At 47.5% G+C, this 25,845-nt stretch overlaps 4 non-coding genes across 4 annotated transcripts; all 4 read left to right on the top strand.

The window, feature by feature from the left end:
• Positions 1-139: 139 nt before the first annotated feature.
• Positions 140-212, top strand: TRNAV-UAC (transfer RNA valine (anticodon UAC)). The gene has a single exon. It is a non-coding gene; the product is annotated as a tRNA-Val (tRNA).
• Positions 213-979: 767 nt separating this feature from the next.
• TRNAV-AAC (transfer RNA valine (anticodon AAC)) lies at positions 980-1,052 on the top strand. Its single transcript has one exon. It is a non-coding gene; the product is annotated as a tRNA-Val (tRNA).
• A 97-nt stretch (positions 1,053-1,149) lies between these two features.
• Positions 1,150-1,222, top strand: TRNAV-UAC (transfer RNA valine (anticodon UAC)). Its single transcript has one exon. It is a non-coding gene; the product is annotated as a tRNA-Val (tRNA).
• Positions 1,223-5,042: 3,820 nt separating this feature from the next.
• Positions 5,043-5,114, top strand: TRNAV-CAC (transfer RNA valine (anticodon CAC)). Its single transcript has one exon. It is a non-coding gene; the product is annotated as a tRNA-Val (tRNA).
• The last annotated feature ends 20,731 nt before the right edge of the window (positions 5,115-25,845 follow it).

Consider the following 25,845-nt stretch of genomic DNA (forward strand, 5'->3'; position numbering starts at 1 on the left):
ATCACGTTCGCTTTGCACGCGAAAGGTCCTCAGTTAGAAACACAGCGTTCCTCTTGCAAACTAGCGCTTTTGACAATGAGTGCTTGTTCTTTATTGCTTGCCATGACCACAGCATTTTTTTGATTTTTTGAAATGGTTGGTTTCTGTAGTGTAGCGGTTATCATGTTTGCTTTACACGCGAAAGGTCCTCAGTTCGAAACTGGGCAGAAACACAGCGTTTCTCTTGCAAACTAGCGCTTTTGACAATGAGTGCTTGATCTGTAATTCTTGCCATGACCACAGTAAACGCTCTTGTCTGGTTACTGTAGTGTACTGATTGTCCTGTTTGCCATCCTCCTGAAAGTTCCCTTTTTTGATCCCGGGCAGAAACATGTGGCTTTTCTTTATTTTGATCACAAACATATATTGTTGGCTTAATTATCCTTAGTTAGCATATTCTATTGCTGGTTTAATGAGCATTACCTTTACCAATGTGATTATTTCTACCCGTTTTTGCTTTTGGCAAGCATGTGTGTTTTTGACAGTGTCTAAGTGTTCCTAATTCAGGTAACACCTGACAGGATCAAGGTGCGAAAGCAGGCATCTAGGTGCTTTTTCTTTTTGGCTTTTGGACAAAGGCATGAGAATGTTTTGTGGAAAATGGTTTTGTTTCCCTGTTTGTTCTTTTTTCCAATAGCCTGACAAATGAAAGGTTCCTGTGTTGCAAAATGCACTTTGTCCTGTCTTCAGACATAGAGGAAGACCTCTTGACTTTGGCTGGATGTTTTTTTCTTTTTCAAGTTCATTTCAGCATGTTTAAACATCTTTAGCTTTGCATGGAGTTTCTGAAGTGTAGTGGTTGTCACGTTCACCTCACATGCGAACGGTCCCTGGTTGGAAACTGGATAGAAGCATGATATTAGGCGTTGATATTAAAGCTTTTGACGTTGAGTCTTTGTTCTCGATGGCTCGTCATGACCACAGTAACCTTCCGCTGCCGGTTTCTGTAGTGTAGTGGATATCACGTTCGCCTAACACGCGAAAGGTCCCCAGTTCGAAACTGGGTAGAAACACAGCTTTTTCTCTTGGAAAACGATCTTTTTGACTTTCAGTGCTTGTTCTTTATTGCTTGCCATGACCACAGCATTTTTTGTTTTTTTGAATCTGTTGGTTTCTGTAGTGTAGCGGTTATCACGTTTGCTTTACATGCGAAAGGTCCTCAGTTCGAAACTGGGCAGAAACACGCTGTTACCCTTTGGTATCCAAGCTTTTGACTTTCAGTTCTTGTTCTCGATTGCTTGTTGTCACTAGTGTTGAGCATTCCGATACCGCAAGTATCGGGTATCGGCCGATACTTTCTGTATCGGAATTCCGATACCGACTTCCGATATTTTTTCAATATCGGAATTCGGCATCGGAATCGGAAGTTCAAAGTTGATTGACAGCCTGACGTCATCATGATGCGTGGTGTGTGCGCATCATGATGCGCCGTCATTTCGGGCCTTCCGGGGGTCTCTGCTGGCCTGCCGGGGGGCTGTGTGGACTGCCCGGGGTCTGTACCGGCCTGCCGGGGGGCTGTGCCGGCCTGCCGGTGGTCTGTGCACCCTGTGGGGGTCTGTACCGGCCTGCCGGGGGGCTGTGCCGGCCTGCCGGTGGTCTGTGCACCCTGTGGGGGTCTGTACCGGCCTGCCGGGGGGCTGTGCCGGCCTGCCGGTGGTCTGTGCACCCTGTGGGGGTCTGTACCGGCCTGCCGGGGGGCTGTGCTGGCCTGCCGGGGGGCTGTGCTGATGTCCGGGGGTCTGTGCAAGCATCGTCCGATGGTACTACAAGTCCCATCTGGCGATGCCTGCTACCATGACAGTGATTGACACATTAGCCAATGATGGGACAGTAGTAGTCCAATCATCCGGCTAATGTGTTAAATGTTAAAAAAAAAAAAATACTACATACATACTACATGCATGCTACATGCATGCTACATACATACTACATGCTACATACAAACTACATATATACTACATGCATGCTACATACATACTACATATATACTACATGCATGCTACATACATACTACATGCTACATACATACTACATGCTACATACATACTACATATATACTACATACATACTACATACATGCTACATACTGCATGCTACATACATACTACATACATACTACATACATACTACATACATACTACATGCATGCTACATGCATGCTACATACATACTACATACATACTACATACATGCTACATGCATGCTACATGCATGATACATACATACTACATGCTACATACATACCACATACATGCTACATACATACTACATGCTACATACATACTACATATATACTACATGCATGCTACATACATACTACATGCTACATACATACCACATACATACTACATACATACTACATGCTACATACATACTACATATATACTACATACATACTACATACATACTACATACATACTACATGCATGCTACATACATACTACATACATACTACATGCTACATACATACCACATATATACTACATACATACTACATGCATGCTACATACATACTACATGCTACATACATACCACATACATGCTACATACATACTACATACATACTACATGCATGCTACATATATACTACATGCTACATACATACTACATACATGCTACATACATACTACATACATACTACATGCATGCTACATACATACTACATGCTACATACATACTACATACATACTACATGCATGCTACATACATACTACATGCTACATACATACTACATATATACTACATGCATGCTACATACATACTACATGCTACATACATACCACATACATACTACATACATGCTACATGCTACATACATACTACATATATACTACATGCATGCTACATACATACTACATACTGTATATACTACATGCATGCTACATACATACTGCATGCTACATGCATGCTACATACATACTACATACATACTACATGCTACATACATACCACATATATACTACATACATACAATACATTCATACAATACATACATAGACATACAGTACATATAACATAGAGTAACATACTAACCAATACTTGTCAGATTGTTCCCCGAAGCCATTGTCTTTTCCGGAATAAATATTAACATAACAAACCACAAAAATACTCACCCACGATCCGAAGCAGTCCACGAGTGTGTCCCACGACGATCTTGGGTAGAGTACTGCAGCATTAGATGATGCTGCCGTTCTCTACGGGCTGCAGGAATCCAATGACGGAAGGTAGGTATCCTTCCGCACTGTATTCCTCCGCCACTTAAAAAAAAAAAAGTCCCTAGTCTCACTTTATGCAATTGCTGCGTGGGAAATTCCCACACAGCAATGGCATAAAGTGAGACTAGGGACTTTTTTTTTTTTTAAGTGGCGGAGGAATACAGTGCGGAAGGATACCTACCTTCCGTCATTGGATTCCTGCAGCCCGTAGAGAACGGCAGCATCAGCTGATGCTGCAGTTCTCTACCCAAGATCGTCTTGGGACACACTCGTGGACTGCTTCGGATCGTGGGTGAGTATTTTTGTGGTTTGTTATGTTAATATTTATTCCGGAAAAGACAATGGCTTCGGGGAACAATGTGACAAGTATTGGTAAGTATGTTACTCTATGTTATATGCACTGTATGTCTATGTATGTATTGTATGAATGTATTGTATGTATGTAGTATATATGTGGTATGTATGTAGCATGTAGCATGTATGTAGTATGTATGTAGCATGCATGTAGCATGCAGTGTGTATGTAGCATGCATGTAGTATATATGTAGTATGTATGTAGCATGTAGTATGTATGTAGCATGCATGTAGTATATATGTAGTATGTATTTAGCATGTAGTATGTATGTAGCATGCATGTAGTATATATGTAGTATGTATGTAGCATGTAGTATGTATGTAGCATGCATGTAGTATATATGTAGTATGTAGCATGTAGTATGTATGTAGCATGCATGTAGTATGTATGTAGCATGCATGTAGTATGTATGTGGTATGTATGTAGCATGTAGTATGTATGTAGCATGCATGTAGTATATATGTGTTATGTATGTAGCATGTAGCATGCATGTAGCATGCATGTAGTATGTATGTAGTATGTATGTAGTATGTGGTATGTATGTAGCATGCATGTAGTATGTATGTAGTATATATGTGGTATGTATGTAGCATGTAGTATGTATGTAGCATGCAGTATGTATGTATCATGCATGTAGTATATATGTAGTATGTGTGTAGTATATATGTAGTATGTATGTTGCATGTAGTATTTATGTAGTATGAATGTAGCATGTATGTAGTATGTAGTATGAATGTAGCATGTATGTAGTATGCATGTTGCATGTATGTAGCATGTAATTTTTTTTTTTTTACATTCAACACATTAGCCGGATGATGGGACTACTACTGTCCCATCATTGGCTAATGTGTCAATCACTGTCATGGTAGCAGGCATCGCCCGATGGGACTTGTAGTCCCATCGGACGATGCCTGCACAGACCCCCGAAGCCTGCACAGACCACCGGCAGGCCGGCACAGCCCCCCGGCAGGCCGGCACAGCCCCCCCGGAGCCTGCACAGACCACCGGCAGGCCGGCACAGCCCCCCGGCAGGCCGGCACAGCCCCCCGGAGCCTGCACAGCCCCCCGGCAGGCCGGCACAGCCCCCCGGCAGGCCGGCACAGCCCATCGGAGCCTGCACAGACCACCGGCAGGCCGGCACAGCCCCCCGGCAGGCCGGCACAGACCACCGGAGCCTGCACAGACCCCCTGGCAGGCCGGCACAGCCCCCCGAAAGGCCCGTACAGACCCCAGAGAGGCTGTACAAGGCAAAAACAGGGTTTTTCTTATTCCGATACCGGAAGTCCCATAGACTTGAATGGGACTTCCGGTATCGGAATCGGCGATACCGATACTTTTTTTAAAGGTCGGCCGATCCATTCCGATCCGATACTTTGAAGTATCGGACGGTATCGCTCAACTCTAGTTGTCACCACAGTAAGCGCTTGCATCTGGTTTCTGTAGTGTAGCGGTTATCATGTTCGCCTCACACGCGAAAGGTCCCAGTTCGAAACTGGGCAGAAACACAGCTTTTCTCTTGGAAAACGATCTTTTTGACTTTCAGTGCTTGTTCTTTATTGCTTGCCATGACCACAGCATTTTTTGTTTTTTTGAATCTGTTTGTTTCTGTAGTGTCGCGGTTATCACTTTCGTTTTACACGCGAAAGGTCCTCAGTTCGAAACTGGGCCGAAACACAGCGTTTCTCTTGCAAACTAGCGCTTTTGACAATGACTGCATGATCTTTAATGCTTGCCATGACCACAGTAAACGCTCTTGTCTGGTTACTGTAGTGTAGTGATTGTCCTGTTTGCCATCCTCCTGAAAGTTCCCTGTTTTGATCCCGGGCAGAAACATGTGGCTTTTCTTTATTTTGATCACAAACGTATATTGTTGGCTTAATTAGCCTTAGTTAGCATATTCTATTGCTGGTTTAATGAGCATTACTTTTACCAATGTGATTATTTCTACCCGTTTTTGCTTTTGGCAAGCATGTGTGTTTTTGACAGTGTCTAAGTGTTCCTAATTCAAGTAACACCTGATAGGATCAATGTGCGAAAGCAGGCATCTAGGTGCTTTTTCTTTTTGGCTTTTGGACAAAGGCATGAGAATGTTTTGTGGAGCATGGTTTTGTTTCCCTGTTTGTTCTTTTTCTCCAATAGCCTGACAAATGAAAGGTTCCTGTGTTGCAAAATGCACTTTGTCCTGTCTTCAGACATAGAGGAAGACCTCTTGACTTTGGCTGGCTGTTTTTTTCTTTTTCAAGTTCGTTTCAGCATGTTTAAACATCTTTAGCTTTGCATGGAGTTTCTTAAGTGTAGTGGTTGTCACGTTCACCTCACAGGCGAACGGTCCCCAGTTTGAAACTTGATAGAAGCATGACATTAGGCGTTGATATTAAAGCTTTTGAAATTGAGTCTTTGTTCTCGATGGCTCGTCATGACCACAGTAACCTTCCGCAGCCGGTTTCTGTAGTGTAGTGGTTATCACTAGAGTTGAGCGACTTTTGGTTTTTTAGGGTCGCGTTTCGTTTAGTGAAACCCGACTTTTCCAAAAGTCGGGTCGAGCTTGATCGTCCGATTATAGGGAAAAGTCGGGGTCGTCCCGAAACACGAAACCCAATGTAAGTCAATGGGGAATAAAAGTCGGCAGTGAGAGGAGGACAGGAAACACACCTACAGTGCCCATTTGAATGCCAAAAGCATCAATTCTTCTTACTTAAGCTTGTCAACCTTAATTAACTTCATAATACAAGTTACACACTGAAAAATGGGTGTTATTTGGCTAAAGTTGTGGGGGGGATGGCTGGCTGCAGGTTTTCATGTGCCCTGGGCGAAAGAGCGCCCCTTTAACACATACCACAACTCATCATGCTCCGATACGGCAGATAAATAGCGGTATAGTACAATGAAAAATACCTCACTTTTTACATCTCATGACGAGGCCCATCTATTTCTCCATACAGAATCATTGGTCCCATATAATGTTTGAAACAGTATATGATGAGCTCCACATAATGCTACAGTATATGTTGGTCCCCATGGATGAAGCTCCACTGTCTTATGGGCACAAATAATGCTCCAAACATAATGGGCCCCATTTCTAATGCTCTAGTGTATAATGGGCCCTGTAAATGCTGCTCCAGTGTCTGATGTCCACCTTTGGAATGTTCCAGTGTATGGTGGGCCCCATCTATCATTCTCCAGAGTATAGTGCTCCCCAAAAATTGCTGTCCCAACATTGAAAACAATCAAATAAGTCTCCTCGCTAGGGAATCCCTGTACTTGTCTGGACAGGTGCTGTAGCTTGCTTAACAGCTCGCCAGCCGTTCTCACGCCCAGTATGGATTGCACGTGATTGCACAAAGGTTAGAAAGGGTACCGTATCCCTGGATAACATGTATGGATAGCATACACATTCAAAATATATGTCTCAGGAGGCAGGCTCAGACGGTGTCAGGCCCAGTATGGATTGCACGTGATTGCACAAAGGTTAGAAAGGGTACCGTATCCCTGGATAACATGTATGGATAGCGTACACATTCAAAATATATGTCTCAGGAGGCAGGCTCAGACGGTGTCAGGCACAGTATGGATTGCACGTGATTGCACAAAGGTTAGAAAGGGTACCGTATCCCCGGATAACATGTATGGATAGCGTACACATTCAAAATATATGTCTCAGGAGGCAGGCTCAGACAATGTTAGACCCAGTATGGATTGCACGTGATTGCACAAAGGTTAGAAAGGGTACCGTATCCCCGGATAACATGTATGGATAGCGTACACATTCAAAATATATGTCTCAGGAGGCAGGCTCAGACGGTGTCAGGGACAGTATGGATTGCACGTGATTGCACAAAGGTTAGAAAGGGTACCGTATCCCCGGATAACATGTATGGATAGCGTACACATTCAAAATATATGTCTCAGGAGGCAGGCTCAGATGGTGTTAGGCCCAGTATGGATTGCACGTGATTGCACAAAGGTTAGAAAGGGTACCGTATCCCCGGATAACATGTATGGATAGCGTACACATTCAAAATATATGTATCAGGAGGCAGGCTCAGACGGTGTTAGGCCCAGTATGGATTGCACGTGATTGCACAAAGGTTAAAAAGGGTACCGTATCCCCGGATAACATGTATGGATAGCGTACACATTCAAAATATATGTCTCAGGAGGCATGCTCAGACGGTGTTAGGCCCAGTATGGATTGCACGTGATTGCACAAAGGTTAGAAAGGGTACCGTATCCCTGGATAACATGTATGGATAGCGTACACATTCAAAATATATGTCTCAGGAGGCAGGCTCAGACGGTGTTAGGCCCAGTATGGATTGCACGTGATTGCACAAAGGTTAGAAAGGGTACCGTATCCCTGGATAACATGTATGGATAGCGTACACATTCAAAATATATGTCTCAGGAGGCAGGCTCAGACGGTGTCAGGCACAGTATGGATTGCACGTGATTGCACAAAGGTTAGAAAGGGTACCGTTTCCCCGGATAACATGTATGGATAGCGTACATATTCAAAATATATGTCTCAGGAGGCAGGCTCAGACGTTGTTAGGCCCAGTATGGATTGCACGTGATTGCACAAAGGTTAGAAAGGGTACCGTATCCCCGGATAACATGTATGGATAGCGTACACATTCAAAATATATGTCTCAGGAGGCAGTCTCAGACGGTGTTAGGCCCAGTATGGATTGCACGTGATTGCACAAAGGTTGGAAAGGGTACCGTATCCCCGGATAACATGTATGGATAGCGTACACATTCAAAATATATGTCTCAGGAGGCAGGCTCAGACGGTGTTAGGCCCAGTATGGATTGCACGTGATTGCACAAAGGTTAGAAAGGGTACCGTATCCCTGGATAACATGTATGGATAGCGTACACATTCAAAATATATGTCTCAGGAGGCAGGCTCAGACGGTGTCAGGCCCAGTATGGATTGCACGTGATTGCACAAAGGTTAGAAAGGGTACCGTATCCCTGGATAACATGTATGGATAGCGTACACATTCAAAATATATGTCTCAGGAGGCAGGCTCAGACGGTGTCAGGCACAGTATGGATTGCACGTGATTGCACAAAGGTTAGAAAGGGTACCGTATCCCCGGATAACATGTATGGATAGCGTACACATTCAAATTATATGTCTCAGGAGGCAGGCTCAGACGGTGTTAGGCCCAGTATGGATTGCACGTGATTGCATAAAGGTTAGAAAGGGTACCGTATCCCTGGATAACATGTATGGATAGCGTACACATTCAAAATATATGTCTCAGGAGGCAGGCTCAGACGGTGTTAGGCCCAGTATGGATTGCACGTGATTGCACAAAGGTTAGAAAGGGTACCGTATCCCTGGATAACATGTATGGATAGCGTACACATTCAAAATATATGTCTCAGAAGGCAGGCTCAGACGGTGTCAGGCCCAGTATGGATTGCACGTGATTGCACAAAGGTTAGAAAGGGTACCGTACCCCCAGATAACATGTATGGATAGCGTACACATTCAAAATATATATCTCAGGAGGCAGGCTCAGACGGTGTCAGGCACAGTATGGATTTGACGGCCCAGATTACACAGCGGAGGAGCAGGGAGAGGTAAAGATTGCAAATGCTGGGGCCCTGCCCAAGCAAGGGGGGCCCACTCGTGGGCGTCGGTACTGGCACTGTTCCCCTCATAGTACAGCGGTGTGTCTGACGGCGGGTGTGCACCACCACCGTCAGAGACACTTGATTGCACTATGAGGGACCCTGTGCCAGTGCCCGCGCCCAAGAATCGGCCCACCCACCTGTCCAGGGCAACGGCACTCGCACGGTGTCGTGCGGTAGGTGGTGACCCCGGCCATTGGGTGGGAGGCAGCACAGTTAGGTAGTTTTAGAAAGTGGCATATGTTGATGTTGGACATTCAGCTGATGCAAAAGGCAAAATAGGTGAAGTACGAGGAAGAGGTGGACCAAAGCAAGCCATTTTTCTGTCACCCTATGTGTCATCAGGGGAAGGTGGGACAAAATCCTTGGAAACCCATGCGTGGTTCATTTTAATGAAGGTTAGATCATCCACATTTTGGGTTGACAGACGGGTCCTTTTTTCTGTCAGGATTGATCCAGCTGCACTGAAGACTCTTTCCGATAGCACACTTGCAGCTGGGCAAGCGAGCTCCTGTAAGGCATATTGGGCCAATTCAGGCCAGGTGTCCAGTTTAGCGGCCCAATAGTCAAAGGGGAATGACCTGTGTGGGAGAACATCGAAATGGGAGGAAAAGTAGTTTGTAACCATAGTTGACAACTGCTGTCTCCTGTCACTTTCCATCGATGCAGTATTACCAGTTGTGTGAGCGGTATTTGAAAAATCAGTCCACAACATTGTCATGAAACCCCTGTCTCCAACGCCACTTCTGCTGTGTGCACCACGAACACCTCTGCCAAGCTGCCCCCGGCCCGTACGGCTCGTGTGAGAACAATCACCGCTGCTGTGTGCTGGGAATGCCTCAAGCAACCGATTTACCAGAGTTGCTTGTTTATTAGCCAATATTAGGTCAAGGTTCTCCTGTGGCATGATGTTTTGTAATTTGCCTTTATAGCGTGGATCCAGGATGCTGGCCAACCAGTAGTCGTCATCGTTCATCATTTTGGCAATGCGGGGGTCCCTTTTTAGGATCCGCAAGGCATAATCTGACATGTGGGCCAATGTTCCCGGTGTCAATGATGCACTGCAAGTGCTGGGTGGAGGAGCACTTTCTGGCAAATCCACATCCCTCCAGTCACGCACAAACCCTGTACCAGACCTTGCCACGCCAACATTTTCACTTGCCCCACGACATGCATCCTCCTCCCCTAAGTAATCATCCCCATCATCCTCCTCCTCCTCCTCTTCTTCCTCCACCTCGTCCAGGAGAGGTCCCTGAGCAGACAATGGCTGAATGTCATCAAGGATTCCCTCCTCCTCTTCCTCCTCATCAACATTGGCTGCAGACGCCTGCTCCTTAAGGTGCGTCAAAGTTTGCATGAGCAGACGCATAAGTGGGATGCTCATGCTTAGGATGGCGTCGTCTGCGCTTACCAGCCGTGTGCATTCCTCAAAACACTGAAGGACTTTACAAAGGTCTTTCAGCTTCGACCACTGCACGCCTGTCAACTCCATGTCTGCTCTCAAAGTGCCTGGCCGTGTATCCTCCCACAAATGCATTATGGCCTGCCTCTGCTCGCACAGCCGCTTCACCATGTACAGGGTGGAGTTTCACCTTGTTGCAATGTCGATAATGAGGCGGTGGTTGGGAAGGTGGAGCAATCGCTGCAGCTTCTGCTTACGAACGGAGTGTACAGGCGACCGGCGGATGTGCACGCACAGTCTTCGCACCTTCTGGAGCAGGGCTGTTAACTCCGGATAATTTTTGAGGAAGCACTGCACCACCAGGTTCAAGGTGTGAGCCAAGCAAGGTATGTGGCTGAGTTTTGAAAGGGCTATGGCTGCCAAAAAATTACGGCCGTTATCACTAACTACCTTGCCTGCCTCAAGATGTACACTGCCCAGCCATGACTCAGTTTGTCGCTTCAAGTACTCGGCCAGCACCTCGGCGGTGTGTCTGTCGCCCAAACACATCATCTGCAACACAGCCTGCTGACGCTTTCCACTAGCTGCTCGATAGGGGGACACATCGTGTGCAACAGTGGCAGCTGCAGATGGAGTGCTCGTACGACTGCGCTCTGTGGACGAGCTTTCGCTTCTGGAGGAGGAGGAGGGTCGAACGCCTACAGCCAACTGTTTCCTATACCGTGGGCTAGGCAGCACTGTCCCACCACCGCTGTCCCCTGTGGACCCTGCATCCACCACATTAACCCAGTGCGCAGTGATGGACAGGTAACGGCCCTGGCCATGCCGACTGGACCATGCATCAGTTGTGAGGTGCACCTTTCCGCTCACTGACTGCTTGAGTGCATGGACAATGCGGTCTTTCACATGATGGTGGAGGGCTGGGATGGCTTTGCGAGAGAAGAAGTGGCGACTGGGTAGGTCATAGCGTGGTACTGCATAGGCCATGAGTTTGCGGAAAGCTGTGCTTTCCACCAACCGAAAGGGCATCATCTCAAACGAGATTAGTTTGGCAATGTGGGCGTTCAAACCCAGTGTACGCGGATGAGAGACTGAGTACTTTCTTGACCTACTCATAGTGTCTGGGAGGGTGAGCTGGACTTGAGAGCTGCATATGGTGGAAGTAGCGGTGGACAGGGCGGACTAAGAGAGGGTTGATGATGGTGATGGAGTTGGTGTTCTTTCTGATGGCCTAGAATCAGTCTTTCGTTGATATAACAGTGGGATTCCCTGACTGCTGTGGTCTTGCAACGACACCTCAACATTTGCTGCTGTGCTAACCGGTGGGCTTACAGTGGGGGAAACAATGTAGCGTTGCTGACTACCTTCGTTGTGATCAGTTGCACATGTGGCACTTGAGGTTTGGTGTTGTGTCCACGCTTGCAAGTGCATGCTGGTTAAATGTCTAAGCATGCAACTGGTATTCAAATTTTTCAGATTTTTCCCTCGGCTAAAGGTCTTTGCGCACTTCTTACAGATAACCTTGGCCTGATCATGAGGATTTTGTTCAAAAAAGTGCCACACTGCACTCTTCCTACTTTGGCAGACATTTTGCATCCTAGCACGCTGTGATCTTTTGACCCTCTGGACAAGCTGTCCAACAACTCTTTTGATGTTTGGAACCTGTCTTTGGAGTGCTACGGGCCTGCCAGATAACAGCTGTTGCGATGTCGATGTCTGCTGTGGATGCTCCTCATCTGAGCTATTGGAAGCAGCACCCTCTTCCCCCAATGGATGCCAATCTGGGTCAACAACTGGGTCATCCATCACCTCCTCTTCTATGTCATGTGCACCTTTCTCTGTGTCACCGTGTATGGTGGTATAGTGTGTGGGAAGGGGCACCTGAGTCTCATCAGGGTCAAAATCTGGCTCTGTACACTGCGAGGACAATGTAGTGCTCTGAGTGAATGTACCAGCAGAATCATCCATCAGCGGCTGTGCATCAGTGCACTCCATGTCAGATTCATCTTGGCCTGGGTAATTCACCATTTCACTTGATAATCCAGGCATGGTATGTGAAAACAGCTCCATGGAGTAATCAGTAGTATGGCCTGTGTCATCCTTCAATCTTGGTTGGGGTGAAGGACACAAGGAAAGGTGTGGTTCATGAACATGAGCCTCCAATGACGACTCAGTGCTTTTAATTTTACAACTGAAGAAGAGGAGGCGATAGAGCTGGAGGCTGAGTCAGCAATGTAAGACAAAACTTTTTCCTGATGCTCTGCCTTTAAAAGCGGTTTGCCAACTCCTAGAAAACTAAGCGTTCGAGGCCTTATGTAGCCAGACGATGACACAGGGTCAGCACCTCCTGCATTCGGTCCTATTTTGCTCTTGCCACTACCATCAGATCCACCACCAACACCATCATTACCAGCTGCCAACCCCCGCCCAATTCCACGGCCTCTTCCACCAGCCTTCCTCATTTTTGGTAGAAATATAGACAAAATCCAACAAACTATATAGTAATGTAAAACAAGGTACAAGGTGTCTATAGGACAGGGGAGATTTAGAATTTCTGCACACACCTGTGGACAGTGGACACTTTTGGATTGTGTGAGGCCCACTGATATCTGAGCGCTATGTGACAGGCTCGATGGCACAGCTGCCTGTGACCAAAGTGACGAGAGGATAATGGAGATTTTGAATCTCTGCGCACACTTTTGGACACTGGACACTTGTGGATTGTGTGAGGCCCACTGATATCTGAGCGCTATGTGACAGGCTCGATGGCACAGCTGCCTGTGACCAAAGTGACGAGAGGATAATGGAGATTTTGAATCTCTGCGCACACTTTTGGACACTGGACACTTGTGGATTGTGTGAGGCCCACTGATATCTGAGCGCTATGTGACACGCTCGATGGCACAGCTGCCTGTGACCAAAGTGACGAGAGGATAATAGAGATTTTGAATCTCTGCGCACACTTTGGGACACTGGACACTTGTGGATTGTGTGAGGCCCACTGATATCTGAGCGCTATGTGACACGCTCGATGGCACAGCTGCCTGTGACCAAAGTGACGAGAGGATAATGGAGATTTTGAATCTCTGCGCACACTTTTGGACACTGGACACTTGTGGATTGTGTGAGGCCCACTGATATCTGAGCGCTATGTGACACGCTCGATGGCACAGCTGCCTGTGACCAAAGTGACGAGAGGATAATGGAGATTTTGAATCTCTGCGCACACTTTTGGACACTGGACACTTGTGGAATGTGTGAGGCCCACTGATATCTGAGCGCTATGTGACAGGCTCGATGGCACAGCTGCCTGTGACCAAAGTGACGAGAGGATAATGGAGATTTTGAATCTCTGCGCACACTTTTGGACACTGGACACTTGTGGATTGTGTGAGGCCCACTGATATCTGAGCGCTATGTGACACGCTCGATGGCACAGTTGCCTGTGTCCAAAGTGACGAGAGGATAATGGAGATTTTGAATCTCTGCGCACACTTTTGGAAACTGGACACTTGTGGATAGTGTGAGGCCCACTGATATCTGGTCGCTATGTGACACGCTCGATGGCACAGCTGCCTGTGACCAAAGTGACGAGAGGATAATGGAGATTTTGAATCTCTGCGCACACTTTTGGACACTGGACACTTGTGGATTGTGTGAGGCCCACTGATATCTGAGCGCTATGTGACACGCTCGATGGCACAGCTGCCTGTGACCAAAGTGACGAGAGGATAATGGAGATTTTGAATCTCTGCGCACACTTTTGGACACTGGACACTTGTGGATTGCGTGAGGCCCACTGATATCTGAGCGCTATGTGACAGGCTCGATGGCACAGCTGTGACAAAAGTGACTAGAGGATAAGGGAGATTGGATTGCTTTTAAAAAAGCAGTTTGCGGAGCAGTGGGTAAACAGCAATGCCAGCGTGTCAGGAAGCCTTAAAAGGCAGCCCAACAACCAACACCACTGATACACCACAATATAGCCTCCCCTTGCACTGCACACACAGTGACTTGTGTGTTGTGCAGGCCAAATCGCTAGCAGCAGAAGCAGTTTTTTTGTCTTCTTCCCTGCCTAACGCTCTCCCTACAGAATCAGCAGCAACCTCTCCCTATGCTAAGATCGGCAGAAGTAAGATGGCGGTCGGCGTGCACGCCCTTTTATACGCCCTGTGACGCCCACCAAAGCAAGCCAATCACTTGCATGCCCTTCTGAAAGATGGTGGTGACCCGTGCCTAGGTCATCACTTTGCCCACAGTGTCCGTGGATCCTGATTGGCTGAAAAAGAGCGCAAAACAAACTTTTGAAACGCGACTTTGGCGCGTAAGTCGCGGGCCTCGTGGTCGACCTCATCCTAGGGTCGGGTTTCGTTTCATGAAACCCGACTTTGCCAAAAGTCGATGACTTTTGAATTTTTTCGACCCGTTTCGCTCAACTCTAGTTATCACGTTCGCCTAACACTCGAAAGGTCCCCAGTTCGAAACTGGGCAGAAACACGCTGTTACCCTTTGGTATCCAAGCTTTTGACTTTCAGTTCTTGATCTCGATTGCTTGTTGTCACCACAGTAAGCGCTTGCATCCGGTTTCTGTAGTGTAGAGGTTATCACGTTTGCCTAACACGCGAAAGGTCCCTAGTTCGAAACTGGGCAGAAACACAGTGTTTTTCTTGCAAACTAGCGCTTTTGACAATGAGTGCTTGATCTTTAATGCTTGCCATGACCACAGTAAACGCTCTTGTCTGGTTACTGTAGTGTAGTGATTGTCCTGTTTGCCATCCTCCTGAATGTTCCCTGTTTTGATTCCGGGTAGAAACATGTGACTTTTCTTTATTTTGATCACAAACATATATTGTTGGCTTAATTAGCCTTAGTTAACATATTCTATTGCTGGTTTGATGAGCATTACTTTTACCAATGTGAATATTTCTACCCGTTTTTGCTTTTGGCAAGCATGTGTGTTTTTGACAGTGTCTAAGTGTTCCTAATTCAAGTAACACCTGATAGGATCAAGGTGCGAAAGCAGGCATCTAGGTGTTTTTTCTTTTTGGCTTTTGGACAAAGGCATGAGAATGTTTTGTGGAGCATGGTTTTGTTTCCCTGTTTGTTCTTTTTCTCCAATAGCCTGACAAATGAAAGGTTCCTGTGTTGCAAAATGCACTTTGTCCTGTCTTCAGACATAGAGGAAGACCTCTTGACTTTGGCTGGATGTTTTTTTCCTTTTTCAAGTTCATTTCAGCATGTTTAAACATCTTTAGCTTCGCATGGCGATTCTGAAGTGTAGTGGTTGTCACGTTCACCTCACACGCGAACGGTCCCCAGTTCGAAACTGGATAAAAGCATGACATTAGGCGTTGAAATTAAAGCTTTTGATGTTGAGTCTTTGTTCTCTATGGCTCGTCATGACCACAGTAACCTTCCGTAGCCGGTTTCTGTAATGTAGTGGTTGTCGCGTTCGCCTAACACGCGAAAGGTCCCCAGTTTGAAACTGGGCTGAAACACAATGTTACCCTTTGGCATCCAAGCTTTTGACTTTCAGTTCTTGATCTCAATTGCTTGTTGTCACCACAGTAAGCACTTGCATCCGGTTTCTGTAGTGTACCGGTTATCACGTTTGCCTCACACGCGAAAGGTCCACAGTTCGATATTGGGCAGAAACACAGCTTTTTCTCTTGGAAAACTATCTTTTTGACTTTCAATGCTTGTTCTTTATTGCTTGCCATGACCACAGCATTTTTGGTTTTTTTTGAGTTGGTTGGATTCTGTAGTGTAGAGGTTATCACGTTCGCTTTACACGCGAAAGGTCCTCAGTTCGAAACTGGGCAGAAACACAGCGTTTCTCTTGCAAACTAGCGCTTTTGACAATGAGTGCTTGATCTTTAATGCTTGCCATGACCACAGTAAACGCTCTTGTCTGGTTACTGTAGTGTAGTGATTGTCCTGTTTGCCATCCTCCTGAAAGTTCCCTGTTTTGATCCCGGGCAGAAACATGTGGCTTTTCTTTATTTTGATCACAAATGTATATTGTTGGCTTAATTAGCCTTAGTTAGCATATTCTTTTGCTGGTTTAATGAGCATTACTTTTACCAATGTGATTATTTCTACCCGTTTTTGTGTTTGGCAAGCATGTGTGTTTTTGACAGTGTCTAAGTGTTCCTAGTTCAAGTAACACCTGATAGGATCAAGGTGCGAAAGCAGGCATCTAGGTGCTTTTTCTTTTTGGCTTTTGGACAAAGGCATGAGAATGTTTTGTGGAGCATGGTTTTGTTTCCCTGTTTGTTCTTTTTCTCCAATAGCCTGACAAATGAAAGGTTCCTGTGTTGCAAAATGCACTTTGTCCTGTCTTCAGACATAGAGGAAGACCTCTTGACTTTGGCTGGCTGTTTTTTTCTTTTTCAAGTTCATTTCAGCATGTTTAAACATGTTTATCTTTGCATTGAGTTTCTGAAGTGTAGTGGTTGTCACGTTCACCTCACACGCGAACGGTCCCCAGTTCGAAACTGGATAGAAGCATGACATTAGGCGTTGGTATTAAAGCTTTTGACGTTGAGTCTTTGTTCTCGATGGCTCGTCATGACCACAGTAACCTTCCGCAGCCGGTTTCTGTAGTGTAGTGGTTATCACGTTCGCCTAACTCGCGAAAGGTCCACAGTTCGAAACTGGGCAGAAACACGCTGTTACCCTTTGGTATCCAAGCTTTTGACTTTCAGTTCTTGATCTCGATTGCTTGTTGTCACCACAGTAAGCGCTTGCATCCGGTTTCTGTAGTGTAGCCGTTATCACGTTTGACTCACACGCGAAAGGTCCCCAGTTCGAAACTTTGCAGAAACACAGCTATTTCTCTTGGAAAACGATCTTTTTGACTTTCAGTGCTTGTTCTTTATTGCTTGCCATGACCACATCATTTTTTGTTTGTTTGAATTGGTTTGTTTCTGTAGTGTAGCGGTTATCACGTTAGCTTTACACGTGAAAGGTCCTCAGTTCGAAACTAGGCAGAAACACAGCGTTCCTCTTGCAAACTAGCGCTTTTGACAATGAGTGCTTGATCTTTAATGCTTGCCATGACCACAGTAAACGCTCTTGTCAGGTTACTGTAGTGTAGTGATTGTCCTGTTTGCCGTCCTCCTGAAAGTTCCCTGTTTTGATCCCGGGCAGAAACATGTGGCTTTTCTTTATTTTGATCACAAACGTATATTGTTGGCTTAATTAGCCTTAGTTAGCATATTCTATTGCTGGTTTAATGAGCATTACTTTTACCAATGTGATTATTTCTACCCGTTTTTGCTTTTGGCAAGCATGTGTGTTTTTGACAGTGTCTAAGTGTTCCTAATTCAAGTAACACCTGATAGGATCAAGGTGCGAAAGCAGGCATCTCAGTGCTTTTTCTTTTTGGCTTTTGGACAAAGGCATGAGAATGTTTTGTGGAGCATTTTTTTGTTTCCCTGTTTGTTCTTTTTCTCCAATAGCCTGACAAATGAAAGGTTCCTGTGTTGCAAAATGCACTTTGTCCTGTCTTCAGACATAGAGTAAGACCTCTTGACTTTGGCTGGATGTTTTTTTCTTTTTCAAGTTCATTTCAGCATGTTTAAACATCTTTAGCTTTGCATGGAGTTTCTGAAGTGTAGTGGTTGTCACTAGAGTTGAGCGATACCAGCCGATACTTGAAAATATCGGATCGGAATGGATCGGCCGATCTTAAAAAAAAGTATCGGTATCGCCGATTCCGATACCGGGAACCAATGCAAGTCACTGGGGCCAAAATATCGGAATTAAAAAAAACCCTTTCTTTCCTTGTAGGTTAATTCTACATGAAGAAAAACAACTAAGAATAATGTAGAATGTATTGTGGGAGGTGGAGGAGACATTAAAGCCATAGAGGTTTAGCCCAATCAAATGGAATAGCAGGAATTAAACTTTTTTTTTAAAGACGTTAGGAGTTACAAAGATATTGACTATGTTAGCCTCATTTATATTTTGCCAGACATGTATGTCTTCTTCTTCTTTCTTCTTTCTTCTTCTTTCTTATTCTTCTTCCTTTTTTTACCTTCTTCTTCTTCTTATTCCTTTTTTTACATTCTTCTTCCTTTTTTTACATTCTTCTACTTCCTTTTTTTATATTCTTCTTCTTATTCCTTTTTTTACACTCTTCTTCCTTTTTTTAAATTCTTCTACTTCCTTTTTTTACATTCTTCTTCTTCTTCCTTTTCTTACATTCTTCATATTCTTCTTATTCAACAATTATTATTCTACATATTCAACTTCTTCATCTTCTTCCTATTCCTCTTCATCATATTCTTGTTTGTGTCAGGCATTCCTGTAGTTGTTATCTAGAAAAGTTAGAAGTTTACACCTTCCGTTCTGCCTGTCACAAAAGATTTACAACAGGATTTGTCCGCGTTCAGTTTGGCCTGCAGCAGCAGGCCTTTTCCAGGGGCACCACGAGGAGGAACGGACTCACCCCCATACACTGCTTAGTCTTCTTCTGCTTATAAATAAGATAATATCATTTGCTCAGAGTATTAGTCTTATGCTTAATGTTCTTCTGCTTTGTTTTTTTATGCTTCTTTGTCTTCTCTCTCTTGTTGTTCTGCATCTTGGTGGTTGTCTTCCTGTTCTTTGTCCTCTTGAACCAGCTGACTGTACTGGCACCCGGAGGGGCAGCAGAAGGAACAAGAGCCAATGGCACTACCGAGGACCAGCTGACGGTGCTGGAACCCGGTTACTAAGCAGGAGGTACCTGTGCTACAAAGCACTACCAAGGACCAGCAGACGTTGCCGGAACTCGGATACCGAGATGGAGGCACCTAGGCCAAAGGCTCTGACGAGAACCAGCTGACGGTGCTGGAACCCGGAGGGGTAGCATAAGCTGCAAGAGCAAATGGAAATAGCGAGGACCAGCTGACAGTGCTGGCACCCGGAGGGGCAGCAGAAGGAATAAGAGCCAATGGCACAACCGAGGACCAGCTGACGGTGCTGAAACCCGGTTACTAAGCAGGAGGTACCTGTGCTACAAAGCACTACCAAGGACCAGCAGACATTGCCGGAACTCGGATACCGAGATGGAGGCACCTAGGCCAAAGGCTCTGACGAGAACCAGCTGACGGTGCTGGAACCCGGAGGGGTAGCAGAAGTTACCCCTGAAAAGCAAAGTTGGCATGCTGCAAGCTGGCCGCAGTTACCGAATCACACAGTCCTACAGGGGGTGCTTGTCCTACTGGCACTACGGAACAAGCCTTTCTTACCAGAACCCGCAGTCCACATAGGAAGCACCTAAACTGCTGGCACCCTAGCCTCGGCTAACCCAACCGCAACACGAAATGGCAACTTGGGGTGGCAAACTGACATTGACACTTCCCGGAAACAGCAGGCAGGGCTGGAACCAAGCTGGGCAGGAGGGAGTACCCGTGCCAAAGTCAGTTATGAGCAGCAACTGGCGATGTTGGAGCCCAGGACAAGCACTTAGCAGGCTGAGGCCTGATGTGCTGTCAATTGGGAGGCAGCAGGACAGATTGCCATCAAAACAGCAGGGGAACAGCTGACGTTACTGAACCCCACAAACACAGGAGCTAGTGTTTTACTCTGTGAAGACGGCACTTCCGAGCAACAACTGGCTGTGTTGAAGCCCAGGGACAAGCACGGAGCAGGCTGAGGCTGCATTGAAGAAATTTTAAGATCGGTTGTAGACTTCTACTAATTTTAACCAAGCTCCACTTAGGACTGTGGCTTCACTGATTTTCGTATTTCCCCTGTCCTCCAACCCCGCCAGTTACAGCTCCGAAGTGGCGTCTGCAAAATCCACACTTGTTCCTGTGTAACAGGTGTTCAGTCCGGTCAGTTAATCCCCTGATGTGTGTCCGGCAATGTCGCCTGCTCTGTCCACATTCTCATAACTAGTTATGTGAATGTGGACAGAGCAGGTGACATTGCCGGACACACACCAGGGGATTAACTGACCGGACTGAACACCTGTAACACAGGAACAAGTGTGGATTGTGCAGATGCCACTTCGGAGCTGTAACTGGCGGGGTTGGAGGACAGGGGAAATACGAGAGACAGTGGAGCCACAGGCCTAATTGGAGCACGGTTAAAAATCAGTAGTGGTACAACTGTGTAGGCAGCAGGAGACTTTGCCATCCACACAGCAGGGGATCAGCTGACGTTACTGAACCCCACTGAGACACGGGAGCAAGTGTCTCTTTCCGTGTGGACGGCACTTCCGAGCTACAACTGGCTGTGTTGAAGCCCAGGAAATAGGAGGGTGTAGGCAGAGGACTACTGTATTTGGAATGTGGTGACAGCAGGAGAGACTGCCATCCACACAGCAGGGGATCAGCTGACGTTACTGAACCCCACTGAGACACGGGAGCAAGTGTCTCTTTCCGTGTGGACGGCACTTCCAAGCTACAACTGGCTGTGTTGAAGCCCAGGAAATAGGAGGGTGTAGGCAGAGGCCTACTGTATTTGGAATGAGGTGACAGCAGGAGAGACTGCCATCCACACAGCAGGGGATCAGCTGACGTTACTGAACCCCACTGAGACACGGGAGCAAGTATCTCTTTCCGTGTGGACGGCACTTCCGAGCTACAACTGGCTGTGTTGAAGCCCAGGAAATAGGAGGGTGTAGGCAGAGGCCTACTGTATTTGGAATGTGGTGACAGAAGGAGAGACTGCCATCCACACAGCAGGGGATCAGCTGACGTTACTGAACCCCACTGAGACACGGGAGCAAGTGTCTCTTTCCGTGTGGACGGCACTTCCGAGCTACAACTGGCTGTGTTGAAGCCCAGGAAATAGGAGGGTGTAGGCAGAGGCCTACTGTATTTGGAATGTGGTGACAGCAGGAGAGACTGCCATCCACACAGCAGGGGATCAGCTGACGTTACTGAACCCCACTGAGACACGGGAGCAAGTGTCTCTTTCTGTGTGGACGGCACTTCCGAGCTACAACTGGCTGTGTTGAAGCCCAGGAAATAGGAGGGTGTAGGCAGAGGCCTACTGTATTTGGAATGAGGTGACAGCAGGAGAGACTGCCATCCACACAGCAGGGGATCAGCTGACGTTACTGAACCCCACTGAGACACGGGAGCAAGTATCTCTTTCCGTGTGGACGGCACTTCCGAGCTACAACTGGCTGTGTTGAAGCCCAGGAAATAGGAGGGTGTAGGCAGAGGCCTACTGTATTTGGAATGAGGTGACAGCAGGAGAGACTGCCATCCACACAGCAGGGGATCAGCTGACGTTACTGAACCCCACTGAGACACGGGAGCAAGTATCTCTTTCCGTGTGGATGGCACTTCCGAGCTACAACTGGCTGTGTTGAATCCCAGGAAATAGGAGGGTGTAGGCAGAGGCCTACTGTATTTGGAATGTGGCGACAGCAGGAGAGACTGCCATCCACACAGCAGGGGATCAGCTGACGTTACTGAACCCCACTGAGACACGGGAGCAAGTGTCTCTTTCCGTGTGGACGGCACTTCCGAGCTACAACTGGCTGTGTTGAAGCCCAGGAAATAGGAGGGTGTAGGCAGAGGCCTACTGTATTTGGAATGTGGTGACAGCAGGAGAGACTGCCATCCACACAGCAGGGGATCAGCTGACGTTACTGAACCCCACTGAGACACGGGAGCAAGTGTCTCTTTCCGTGTGGACGGCACTTCCGAGCTACAACTGGCTGTGTTGAAGCCCAGGAAATAGGAGGGTGTAGGCAGAGGCCTACTGTATTTGGAATGAGGTGACAGCAGGAGAGACTGCCATCCACACAGCAGGGGATCAGCTGACGTTACTGAACCCCACTGAGACGCGGGAGCAAGTATCTCTTTCCGTGTGGACGGCACTTCCGAGCTACAACTGGCTGTGTTGAAGCCCAGGAAATAGGAGGGTGTAGGCACAGGCCTACTGTACTTGGAATGAGGTGACAGCAGGAGAGACTGCCATCCACACAGCAGGGGATCAGCTGACGTTACTGAACCCCACTGAGACACGGGAGCAAGTGTCTCTTTCCGTGTGGACGGCACTTCCAAGCTACAACTGGCTGTGTTGAATCCCAGGAAATAGGAGGGTGTAGGCAGAGGCCTACTGTATTTGGAATGAGGTGACAGCAGGAGAGACTGCCATCCACACAACAGGGGATCAGCTGACGTTACTGAACCCCACTGAGACACGGGAGCAAGTGTCTCTTTCCGTGTGGACGGCACTTCCGAGCTACAACTGGCTGTGTTGAAGCCCAGGAAATAGGAGGGTGTAGGCAGAGGCCTACTGTATTTGGAATGAGCTGACAGCAGGAGAGACTGCCATCTCCACAGCAGGGGAACAGCTGGCAGTGCTGAACCCCACTAACACTTGAACGAATGTGTTTGGCTCTGTGGAGATGACACTTCTGAACACCAACTGACGCTGTTGGAGCCCAGGATTAGGCGAGGAGCAGGCTGGGGCCTGTTGCTTTTGGCAGGTGAAGGCAGCAGGAGACTTGCCATCTCCACAGCAGGGGAACAGCTGGCAGTGCTGAAACCCACTAACACTCGAACGAATGTGTTTGGCTCTGTGGAGATGTCACTTCTGAACACCAACTGACGCTGTTGGAGCCCAGGATTAGGCGTGGAGCAGGCTGGGGCCTACTGGATTTTGGCAGGTGTAGGCAGCAGGAGACTTGCCATCTCCACAGCAGGGGAACAGCTGGCAGTGCTGAAACCCACTAACACTCGAACGAATGTGTTTGGCTCTGTGGAGACGACACTTCTGAACACCAACTGACGCTGTTGGAGCCCAGGATTAGGCGAGGAGCAGGCTGGGGCCTGTTGCTTTTGGCAGGTGAAGGCAGCAGGAGACTTGCCATCTCCACAGCAGGGGAACAGCTGGCAGTGCTGAAACCCACTAATACTCGAACTAATGTGTTTGGCTCTGTGGAGATGTCACTTCTGAACACCAACTGATGCTGTTGGAGCCCAGGATTAGGCGTGGAGCAGGCTGGGGCCTACTGGATTTTGGCAGGTGTAGGCAGCAGGAGACTTGCCATCTCCACAGCAGGGGAACAGCTGGCAGTGCTGAAACCCACTAACACTCGAACGAATGTGTTTGGCTCTGTGGAGACGACACTTCTGAACACCAACTGACGCTGTTGGAGCCCAGGATTAGGCGAGGAGCAGGCTGGGGCCTGTTGCTTTTGGCAGGTGAAGGCAGCAGGAGACTTGCCATCTCCACAGCAGGGAAACAGCTGGCAGTGCTGAACCCCACTAACACTCGAACGAATGTGTTTGGCTCTGTGGAGATGACACTTCTGAACACCAACTGATGCTGTTGGAGCCCAGGATTAGGCGAGGAGCAGGCTGGGGCCTGTTGCTTTTGGCAGCTGAAGGCAGCAGGAGACTTGCCATCTCCACAGCAGGGGAACAGCTGGCAGTGCTGAACCCCACTAACACTTGAACGAATGTGTTTGGCTCTGTGGAGACGACACTTCTGAACACCAACTGACACTGTTGGAGCCCAGGATTACGCATGCCGCATGCAGAGGCCAATGGGCAGCGGTTTTTATGGAGGTTGTTGACTACTACTGATTCTAACCATGCTTCACTTAGGCCTCTGGCTCCACTGTCTCTACTATTTACCCTGGCCTCCAACCCCGCCAGCTACATCTCTGAAGTGGCGTCAGCACAATCTACACTTGTTCCTGTGTTACTGGTGCTCAGTCCCGTCAGTTGATCCCCTGATGTTTGTCTGGCAAGTTCGCCAGCTCTGTCCTCATTCCCACTACTGGTTATGGGAATGTGGCAGAGCAGGAGACCTTGCCGGACACACATCAGGGGATAAACTGATGGGACTGAGCCACAGGAACACAGGAACAAGTGTAGATTGTGCTGACGCCACTTCAGAGATGTAGATGGCGGGGTTGGAGGTCAGGGGAAATAGTAGAGACAGTGGAGCCAGAGACCTAAGTTGGGCACGGTTAAAAATCAGTAGTGGTTTGAATGTTGATGGAGCTGGTGACTTTGCTGTCCACACAGCAGGGGATCAGCTGGCGTTACTGAACCCCACTAACACAGGAGCTAGTGTGTTTCTCTGCAGACGACACATCTGAGCGACAACTGGCTGTGTTGAAGCACAGGGATTATAGTTCAGGTGGTAGAAAAATGAACACACCAGCAGACCTGGATACAGTTGCCAACCACTAATTTAGTCTGTAAGAGGAATGGCAAAGTCTTTGGAGATCCAGGCCTTGTTCATTTTCAGAAAAGTCAGCCGGTCAACATTATCGGAAGATAGTCGCGTGCGACGGTCTGTTAGTACACCACCTGCGGCACTAAAGACACGTTCCGATAATACACTGGCAGCAGGGCAAGCCAGCACCTCCAATGCATACTGGCTAAGCTCTGGCCATGTATCCAGCTTAGAGACCCAAAACTTGAAGGGGGAAGAGCCATCTGGGAGTACAGCGACAGGGCAAGACATGTAGTCTGACACCATCTGACGGAAGCGTTGCCTCCTGCTGACTCGAGGCGTCGCTGATGGTGTAGACAATTGTGGTGGACACACAAAGCTTTGCCACATTTGGGCCATAGTGGTCTTGCCTTGTGCTGCGGCGCTGCCTCTGCTCCCTCTTTGTGCAGAGTTTCCTCCACTGCCTCGACGCACAGAGCTGCTTTGTAAAGCACTAGCAAGAATGCTGTCGGGTGGAATGGAAAACATTATGGACTGCACCAGTGACTCTTCGTACTCCCGCAGTTTACGCTCCCGGTTCAACGTTGGTATGAGCCTTTGTACGCTGTCCCGGTAGCGAGGATCTAGGAGGGTGTACACCCAATAATCAGCCGAGACGAGAATGTGGGCGATGTGGCGGTCGTTTCTCAGGCACTGCAGCATGAAATCAACCATGTGCTGCAGACTCCCAACTGCCAAAGAACCGCTGTCCCCTGTTTGAGGCGTGACCTCGGCCTGCTCTGCATCACCCCACCCTCGCTGTACATACTGAGTAGAGGTTTGTGTACCTCCCTCCTCTGGAGAGATGTCTTCCTCCTCCATCGACTCCTCCTCATCCTCCTCACAAAGTGTCCCCTGCCTAGGCCTTTGTGAGGAAACACGTAGCGCAGACTGTCCAGAAGCAGATGGCATTTGGGACTCCTCATCCTCCACCTCTTCCGAAACCTCATCCCTTAGTGCTTGCAGTGTTTGTTGAAGCAGGCAGATAAGGGGGACAGTCA

Source organism: Dendrobates tinctorius, unplaced genomic scaffold, assembly GCF_039654945.1.
Source record: "Dendrobates tinctorius isolate UK_male_01 unplaced genomic scaffold, ASM3965494v1 ptg000432c, whole genome shotgun sequence".
Taxonomy (NCBI): Eukaryota; Metazoa; Chordata; class Amphibia; order Anura; family Dendrobatidae; genus Dendrobates; species Dendrobates tinctorius.